General features: G+C 41.1%; 1 pseudogene; it reads left to right on the forward strand.

The window, feature by feature from the left end:
• The first annotated feature begins 8,977 nt into the window (after positions 1-8,977).
• LOC133761234 (small nucleolar RNA U3) lies at positions 8,978-9,064 on the forward strand (annotated as a pseudogene).
• The last annotated feature ends 1,296 nt before the right edge of the window (positions 9,065-10,360 follow it).

The following is a 10,360-nucleotide window of genomic DNA, read 5'->3' on the forward strand; positions in this document are numbered from 1 at the left end:
TACTTCCCTTTCGAATCAAAAAAAAAAAAAAAGAGATTTACCACGCCTAACCTGGGAGTGTCATGTTTGACGCACCCTCAACCCTGAGGAACCAAACAGAGCTCTCAGGCCACACTCATCTCAAGCCTCTAAGGCTCCAACGAAAGCAGACAGTCCACTTAATATAGAGCCATAGTGTAACAAGAAAAAACACCACAGTGAAGAAACCAAATATCTCCAAATGCCAAACAACAAACGCAAAAACCGAGGTAACAAGAACAAGGAAGACACTATGATGCCCCCAAATGAAAAAGACACCCCAATTCAAGATTATGAAGATGATGAGATTGAAGAAATGCAAGAAGTGGATCTCAAAAATTGATAAGAACATTAAGAAGTTCTCAAAAACAAATTCTTGAACTGCAGAAATCCTTAATGGACAAGATAGAAAATTTCTCTCATGAAAATGAAATATTAAGGAGGAATCAAAATGAAACAACTAGTGGAACAAGAAACGGTGATAGTGACGAGAAATCATAATGAAATGAAGAATTCAATAGATCAAATGACAAACACATTAGAGAGCCTTAAAAACAGAATGGGTGAAGCAGAAAAGAGAATATCGGAATTAGAAGACAGAGAACAGGAAAGGAAACAGGCAAACCAAAGAAAAGAAGAGGAAACTAGAAATCTAAAAAATATTGTCGGGAATATACAGGATACTATTAATAAACCGAGCATTCGGGTCCTAGGAGTTCCTGAAGGCATGGAGAGGGAGAAAGGATTTAAAAGCCTTTTTAGTGAGATACTAGCAGAAAATTTCCCAGGTTTGGAGAAGGAAAGAGGCATCTTATTACAGGAAGCTTATAGAACCCCTAATAAACATGACCAAAAGAGATCCTCACCACGACACATTGTAATCAAACTCACCACAGTGAAACATAAAGAAAAGATTCTAAGATGTGCAAGAGAGAAATGTCAGATTACTCTCAGAGGATCTCCAATTAGACTCACAGCAGATTCCTCATCAGAAACCCTACAAGCTAGAAGGGAATGGCGAGACATAGCCCAGGTACTAAGAGAGAAAAAATGCCAGCCCAGAATACTATATCCTGCAAAGCTCTCATTTGTGAATGAAGATGAAATTAAGACTTTTCATAGCAAACAGAAATTGAAAGAATTTGTTGCCACTCGTCCTGCCCTGCAAAAGATGCTTAAAGATGTGTTACACACAGAAACACAGAAACATGGTCACCGATATGAAAGAAGGTAAAGGAAGGAAACCTCACAGCAAAAGATCACAGGAAGCTCAATTTCTCTTTGACATAGAATTAAACTCTGATGCTCTGTTAAAGCAATGTGTTAAAGTAATCTATTATGTTCTCTTGATGTCTGTTAAATTCTAATTGTTCAAAAACAGCTGAATTTTGATTAAGAGCTATGGGTTATTTAAATATGTGCTTATTTTCAAAGATTTGAATAATCACCTTGTAACAATGATCAAATTGGTCTATGTTATGTCATGATTTTAAGGAATCTTATTTCAACCAGATATTTTGGATTTTGAGCCTTCTTGTATTCTTGACAGGCATTCAAAAAATCAAAGTTTCAAACAATCTGGACTCTAAAATTTCCAGTAAATCCTGGACTTTGGTTTTTCCAGTTTGGGCCCAACTGAAAAAATCAAAGGACCTATGTCTCTCATCTTATAGAGACACCAACTAATCGGGCTATTTGGATTATATTAGAAGTACTGTCAAGATGTGATGTGGTACCAAACTTTAAGTTTCTATAATGGAAAATGCTATTAATACAAATGTTTAAGAATTAAAAAGTCTAATGATCTTGTGTTACTAGACATGATAGTTATATTAATGAGAAAGTCCCAGAGGCCTAAAGGGTTAAATACTTGTAAAATCCTACAGGTGCTTTCAAAAATACTGTGAAGTAAGCAAGTGCCTCTTGTTGGTTGATGAGTTTATAATTTTAAACATGGCGACTTAAAGTCTTTTGTCATCCACAGTTATATATGATGTGCTGCTCATAAAACTAAAGCGTTGTTGGTTCTGTGTTTAGCTGTCCTCCTATAGGTTCCTATGGACTTTTTCCAGCCACTTCTATTGTATTCAGTACTTTGGGATGGCTCTGTAAACAGATGAAGCCAATAATGTATTAACAGTACCAACTGAGAGAAAGTATGGTTAACTGAGGTTACTCAAAACAAAAAGCAATTCAAATCAATTGGCAATTTACAAAAAGAGTTAAAGATTTTAAAAGCTATTATTAAAATTGCTATATTGGTCTATTATGCTATTATATGTGTGTACATATTATATGTCCACATGGGAAAATTTTATTGAGTTTTATTTTAATTGGCTTATAGATAAGATTGTCCATAAACTTAAGCTGCTAAAATCAAAGATACATTTTAATTTGTGTGACCTGAATCTGTGTATCATAGGTTTTAAACTTGTTGGTAGAAAGAAACTAAAAACATTTTATATGGTTGTGCTTAAGTTTACTGGTTAAACAAACTACACCACGTTATATATTTAAGAGGTGTTTCCAAATACATGATTCTTAAAATTTATAGAAGGCATTGGACCTTCTGGCAAATGTGTTCTTAAGTTGTTATCTAATGGTTGAAACTGCTAAGTATTCATGTAATATTGCTATTGTCAACAAGCTATCTAGGACTTGCTCCCTCATTTGTCTATTCTAAGCCCAACTTGTTCTTTCATTTCTTTGTTCTCCTCAAGGTAGGAAACTAATTCTATTATGAAGGAATCTGTAGGACGCACAATTTAATCTTTAGACCTTATAAAAGAGATGGCAAACATTTTTCTGTAATAGCATAGCCAAAATAAGAACTTAAACAATAATGTCATAGCTAGATTTATTTGCCATCAGCGAAGTATACAGTAAGTAGAAAAAACCTCTCTTTCAGACCAAAGGGAAAGAAAGTTTTAAAGTGAGAATATAATTTTCCTCATGGGCATTGTCTACCTTAGAAAAACTACTACAGAACATGCCTGTGACTATAGACTTGTAGTTCAGGCCACCGAAGATTAGAGATGTGACTTGGGCACTCCCTTGACTTGCATCCTCTGGTCTGCTTTAACACAAACCAGGAGGAAAAGAAAGCTAAGCATCAGAAGCAATGGGTGGCAGGCCTATTAATGGCTGATCTGTACAGTGATCTGCCCTCAAGGAGACCCAACAGGCCAGTCCACTGCAGTGGCTTTCAATGTGGTAAGCCTGGGCTTCAGCAGAAGTCAGCTTGTGAAGAGCCCTGGCAGCTCTGCCAAGAGTTGGATCACTGGAAATGGACCTGCCCTGGAGTTGAAGGATGCCCAGGTCAGAGCCACAGATCTTATTGGCTCTAAGCTGAAAAGCCCTTCACTCAGCCCAACTTCCAAAGTGACCACTGCAGCTGAGGGTATGGTCAAATAGGGTCAGCAACATTGCAGGCAGAACTGTAAATTTCTTGTTAGAGATGCCACCTGCCTTTACCTGGCCAGCTCTCCTCCCAGCCCAGCCAAGTAATGAAAGTCAACAGAGTGCCTTCCCCTAGGAGGTTCATACCTCCCATAGGATATACCCCATGTGAAGAGATAGATAGGTCTGGGCCTCTTAACTTACAAGGCCTAAAGCCCACCAGATTATTACCAAGCCCCTTCTGTCAGATTCTATTTGCCTCTCAATCAGAAAACTGAATTGTAGCTTAGACAACACCTTTCTTAGCTCCTCTAATAATGACTCTGTCCTTTGTTCTAGACCCTGTCTAGTGCACTTGGGCCTCATTCCTTTGTAATCATAACCTCTACTCTACCACCAATGGCTCTGCTCCCAACCTGTGTGTACTGATGGTTCTCTTCCCCTCTTAATGCTGTATAATTGTTCAAACCTGGTAAATGCCACTCTTAGGATCATTGGTTACTATCCTCACCCTGTCCTTTATGACCTTGTCTAAATATGATCAGAGTCGGCAAACTTGGAAGGCTTCCATAGCCTTGGCAACTCATGACGAGAGCCTAGGGTGGTTACTGGCACCAGAAACTGGAGTTTCAATTTGTTGGGTCAACAACAGGAGTTGTTGTGCACTTGCTCTTCATGTGGGATCTCTGTCCTTAATGTGCTGTACATTTTGATCTAATGCTATAACTAGTACTCAAATAGTATGTTTCACTTTGTGTTTCTATGTGGGTGCAAACTGTTGAAATCTTTATACTAAATTGATCTTCTGTATATAAAGAAAATTGAAAATGAATCTTTGTGAATGGAAGGGGAGAGGGAGCAGGAGAGGGGAGGGTTGCAGGTGGGAGGGAAGTTATGGGAGGGGGAAGCCATTGTAATCCATAAGCTGTACACTGGAAATTTACATTCATTAAATAAAAGTTAAAAAAATAAAGAAAAGAATACCTAAACAAGCCAATAAGCAAGACAGAAACTGAATCAGTAATAAAGATCCTCCCAAGAAAAAAATCCCAGGTCTCGATGGCTTCCCTGTTGAATTCTATCAGACATTTATAGAAGAACTAATTCCGATTCTTCTCAAGCTATTCAAGGATGCCCACTCTGACTTTTGATATTTAATATAGTCCTGGAAGTTTTAGCCAGAATCATCAGACAAGAAAAAGAAATCAAAAGGATACAAATGGGGAAAGAATAAATCAAACTGTTCCTATTTGCTGCATATATGATTCTATAAACAGGGAACCCAAAATACTATATGAAGAGACTATTAGAACTCATAAAAGTGTTTGGTAAAGTAGCAGCATGCAAAATCAACACAACAAAATCACAGCCTTTATATACACAGACAATGCCATATCTGAGAAAAAACTTTTAGGATCAATTCCATTCACAATAACTAAAAAATATTTAAATACCTTTCACATTGAAAGCCTCTATGGTGAAAATTTCAAAACATTAAAGACAGAAATAGAAGATGACACAAAAAAGTAGAAAAATCTTCATTGTTCCTGGTTTGGAGGAATCAACATCTTCAAAATGTACGTATTACCGAAAGCGATTTACAGATTCAATGCAATCCCAATCAAAATGCCAACAACATTCTTCTAAGATATGGAACAAAATGATGCTAAAATTCATATAGGATACACAAGAGACTCTGGATAGTTAAAGAAGTTTTAAACAATAAAAATAAAGCTAGAGACATCACAAATCAAGACCTCAAGATATACTACAGGGCAGTTATAATCAAAGCAGCCCAGTACTGGCACAAAAACAGATTTGTAGACCAATGGAGCAGAATAGAAAATCCAGAAATTAATCCATGAATCCACAACCAACTTATTTTTGACAAAGGAGCAAATATCAACCCCTGGGCCCAAGAAAGTCTCTTCAAGAAATGGTGCTGAGAAAACTGGATCTCTACATTCAAGAGTATGAAACAATACCTCTACCTTACACTTAACACAAAAATCCACTCGAAGTGGATCAAAGACCTAAATCTATGACGTGATACCATCAAATTACCAGAGAACATTGAAACCCTACAAGACATTGGCATAGGGAAAAACTTTTTGGAAAAGACCCCAGAAGCACAAAGCCAAAATTAACAAGTAGGATTATGTAAAACTGAAGAGCTCCTATACTGCAAAAGACACACTGAGCAAAGTGAAGAGACAACCAATAGAAAGGGAGAAAATATTTGCAAACTATACCAAAGCATTAACTTACATAATCTATAAAGAACTCAAGAAACTCAACAACCACAAAACAAACAACCTGGTCTAGAAATGGGCAGGGCAAAGGACCTGAACAGACATTTTTCAAGAGTGGAAATTCAAATAGCCAAGAGACACAAGGAAAAAATACTTAGGATCTCTAACTATCAGAGAAATGCAAATAAACTGTATTAAATGATTAAATGTTTAAATGCAAATCAAAACAACAATGAGGTTTAACCTCACCCAAGTTAGAATGGTTCTCATACAGAAATCAACAAACAAAATGCTAGCAAGTGTGAGGGGAGAAGGGTATCTTAACCCACTGTTGGTAGAAATGTAAACTGGTACAGCCACTGTGGAAGACAATATGGAGATAGCTCAGAAAGCTGAATATAGACCTACCATATTCATAGCTGAATATGACCCAGCCATCCCACACCTGAGAATTTATCCAAAGGAAATAAAACCAATATATGAATGAGTGATCTGTATCTCCATGGTCATTTCAGTTCAACGTACAATAGCTAAGATATGGGATCAATGCAAATACACATAAACTGAAGACTGGATAAAGAAATTATGGTATATATACACTATTATGGAATACTATACAGCAGTAAAAAATGAAATCCTTTCTCTGCAAGAAAGTGGATGCACAACAGTAGACTGGATAAAGAAATTATGGGACATGTACTCTATAGAATAACTAAACAGCAGAAAAAAAATGAAATCCTGTCATTTGCAGCAAAATGGAGGGATCTGGAACACATCCTGCTGAGTGAAATAATCCAGTCCCAAAGGGACAAATATCTTATGTTCTCCCTGATCAGTGACAACTATCTGAGCACGAAAAAGAAACCTGTTGAAGTGAAGTGGACACTATGAGAAACAGTGACTTGATCAGCCCTTGTCCTGACTGTTGTACAATTTAATACTTTGTCATTTTAGTATTTTTTGTTCTACTTAATACTATTGTTTGAACTCTGTAATTAACACACAATTATTCTTAGGTGTTTAAATTGAACTAAAAAGTGATCTTGGTTAAATATAAGAGTGGGAATAAGAGACGGAGGAGATGTACAATTTGGGACATGCTCAAGCTGACTTGCCCCAAATGATGGATTAGAAATGTGCCAGGGATTCCAATTCAATCCCATCAAGGTGGCATGCACCAATGCCATTTTCAGTTCAGAATTGATCACACTGATAGGTCTAAGAGTCAAAGGGATCACATAAACAAGACTAGTGTCTGCAAATACTAACTGATAGAATTAAAAAAGGGAGAGAACGATCCAACATGGGAAGTGGGATACACAGCAGACTCATAGAATGGCAGATGTCCTAAACAGCACTCTGGCCTCAGAATCAGCCCTTAAGGCATTCAGATCTGGCTTAAGAGCCCATGAGAGTATTTTAGGCATGGAAAGCCAAGACACCCTGGCCAAAAAAAAAAAACAAAAACAAAAACAAACAAAAAAAAAAGACAAAAAAAAAAAAACAAGAAAACAACAACAAAACCTAAATGAAAGATCTCTGCAAGTGAGATATCCCAGTGGAAAGAACGGGCCATCAAAAGAAGGAAGTACCTTTCTCTGAAGGGAGGAGTGAACTATTTTGACTAACTACTTTGACTATGACCTTGTCTAAATGAGTTTGAAGTCGGCAAAATCAAAAGGCTTCCAGTGCCTTGGCAACTCTTGACTAGAGCCTAGGGAGAATACTGACGCCATAAATAAGAGTGTCAATTTGCTAATTCAACAACAGGATTCACTGTGCACTTACTCCTCATGTAGGATCTCTGTGCTTAATGTGTTGTTCAATGTGATTTAATGCTATAGCTACTACTGAAACAGTATTTTACACTTTATGTTCTGTGTGGGTGCAAACTGATGAATTCTTTACTTAATATATACTAAATCGATATTCTGTATGTAAAGATAATTGAAAATTAATCTTGATGTGAATGGAATGGGAGAGGGAGTGGGAGATGTAGGATTGCAGGTGGGAGGGAAGTTATGGGGGGTAAAAAGCCATTGTAATCCATTAACTGTACTTTGGAAATTTATATTTACTAAATGAAAGTTAAAGAAAAAAGAAAAAAAAAGAAAGTGGATGCAAATGAAACCCATCATACTTAGTGAAATAAGCCACTCACAGAAAGACAAATATCATATGGTCTTTCTGATCTGTAGTAAATAGTAGAGTAATTAAAATGTAATCTATAAGGAGGCTGGCATTGTGGTGTAGCAGTAAAGCCAAGGCCTGCAATGCCATCATCCTAAATGGGTGCCAGTTTGAGTCTCAACTGCTCCACTTCTCATCTGTCTCTCTGCTATGGCCTGGGAAAGCATAGAAGATTGTGCAAGTAGTTGAGCCCCTGGACCTGTGTGGGAGATCTGGAGGAAGCTCCTGGCTCCTGGCTTTGGATAACACAGCTCTGGCCAATGGGACCATCTGGGGAGTCAACCATTGGGTGGAAGACCTCTCTCTCTCTCTCTCTCTCTCTCTCTCTCTCTCTCTCTATACCTCTCTGCCTTTGCCTCTCTGTAACTCTGCCTTTCAAAAAAATAAATTAATGTTTTTAAAAAGTTTAATCTATAGGAGTTAAACTGACACTTTGAGATGCAATGATTTTGAACAGCCCTTACCTTGACTATAGAGGAATAATGTTCTTGTTTGGTTCTTTTCTCCTTTTTTCTTCATGCTAATCAGTTAACTCTCTTCCTAGTGTGGGGTTAATCTTATGAGTATAAAAATTAGCTGAAAATTGATCTCTGTAAAAAATAAGGAGGGGAAAGGAAAGGGAGGAGGAAGAAAGGCATGAACAAGTGTGGGAGGGAGGTGGGGGGAAGAATCACTATGTTCTCAAATCTAAATCTATTAAATGCATGAAGTTGCATTCTCCTTTTTTTGACAGGCAGAGTGGACAGTAAGAGAGAGACACAGAGAAAGGTCTTCCTTTTCTGTTTTTTCACCCCCCAGTGGCCGCTGCAGCTGGCACACCATGCTGATCCGAAGCCAGGAGCCAGGTGCTTCTCCTGGTCTCCCATGTGGGTGCAGGGCCGAAGGACTTGGGCCATCCTCCACTTCCCTCCCAGGCCACAGCAGAGAGCTGAACTGGAAGAGGAGCAACCAGGACAGAATCCAGTGCCCTGGCTGGGACTAGACCCCGGTGTGCTGGCACCACAGGCGGAGGATTAGCCTAGTGAGCCACGGCACCAGCCTGAAATTGTATTCTTTAAACAAAATAAAACAAACCAAAAATTTTTAACTTCATAAATTAATCTAAATAAGATACCATCAAGACTATACTTTCAGGGATCATTTCTATAGTTTGCTACTAAATAAGATACCATCAAAATATCATCTGTTTCTTTTTAATAAACAGATTTTTTCTTTCAGTCTGGAGGCTGGGGTTCAAGGCCAAATGTCCAGCAGGCTCTGAGGAGGGCGCAGCCATATCCTCTGCCCTGTGAGTCCCATCACTTATCACCTCCCAGTCCCACCCCCTGGGGGGTGAGGGCTTCAACCTGACACTTGGTGGTATCCCGGTGCCTCCCCTGGGAGATGAGCCAAGGGTACTGTTGCCCCCTGTGGTGGGAGGGGCCGGGGAGGTTGGGTGTCTGCACCCCAGCAGCTAAGCTCTGATGGCCTCCCAGGGATGGACAGGGCAGGGCACCAAGGTGGGGAGGACAAGGGCAGAGGCACCACTGCCCGGCCCCTCGGCACCTGCCCTCACCTCACTGCCTGGGCACTGACTGGAACCCGGCCCCATCCCTGGCTCCTAGCACAGTTAGGCCATCTTTGTGGAGCCCATGAGCACACGGTGGACATAGAAGGATGACAGTGGACACTGGAGGAAAAACTTGGTGAAAACGGTGCCCTAGGAAACTTCACCAAGGCCTCCTGGGAGCTTCTGAGTGGGGAGGCAGAGAGGAGAGAGGCGGTAGAACCCCCACCCACCATGGACTCCCAGTCCCCTCATCCTCACGGTGGGAGGCACTGACCCTGTAGCCCCTGTCCTTGTGGGCAGAGCCCAGCAGGTGCCAGGAGGGCCCAAAGGGGACGAGGGTGAGGCTGCTGACCCCCAGGGCCACTTCTTCTGCTTGGGGTGGGACAGGTGCCTACCAGGAGGTGAGGGGTGGGGGCGCTGTGCCTCATGCCCAAAGGAGGAGCAGGCAGAGACTGGGGCAGGCGGCCCGGGACAGGGTTTGGGGTCCGGCCTGCCAGCACCTCTCATGCATGCTGCAGCATGGGCAGAGACAGGGCACGGCTGGGTTCCCTGGCCCTCCTGGGAGGGGTCTCCGTGCTCCTAGGCAGGAAGCAAGAGCCTGCCTGGACGGTTAGTCCCCCGCTGTCTCTGGCTCCAGGGAAGTACCAAGCAGGGTTCGCTCAGGATTTGCAGGCTCACTGGGTCACCCACGGCCCGAGACGGGGAGCAGCCCCGAGAGTGACTTCCAGGAAAGCAGTCAGCAGCAGCCCTGAGACTCAGGCCAGGGCCAAGGTGGGAGGCAGCTTCGGGCCCAAGGAGGGGCTTCCAGGCACAGCGTGAGGGCGTGGCCTCGTCCTGTGCAGCCAGGAGACCTGGGCTGCTGCTTCAGCCTCCCAGCTCTAGGTGTGTGCCAGGGTCCCCAGCCTTGGGACGACCCTCCCAGGAAGCTGTCCCTTTACTCCCAGGGTCAAAA

This window comes from Lepus europaeus, chromosome 5 (genome assembly GCF_033115175.1).
Source record: "Lepus europaeus isolate LE1 chromosome 5, mLepTim1.pri, whole genome shotgun sequence".
NCBI classification, from domain to species: domain Eukaryota; kingdom Metazoa; phylum Chordata; class Mammalia; order Lagomorpha; family Leporidae; genus Lepus; species Lepus europaeus.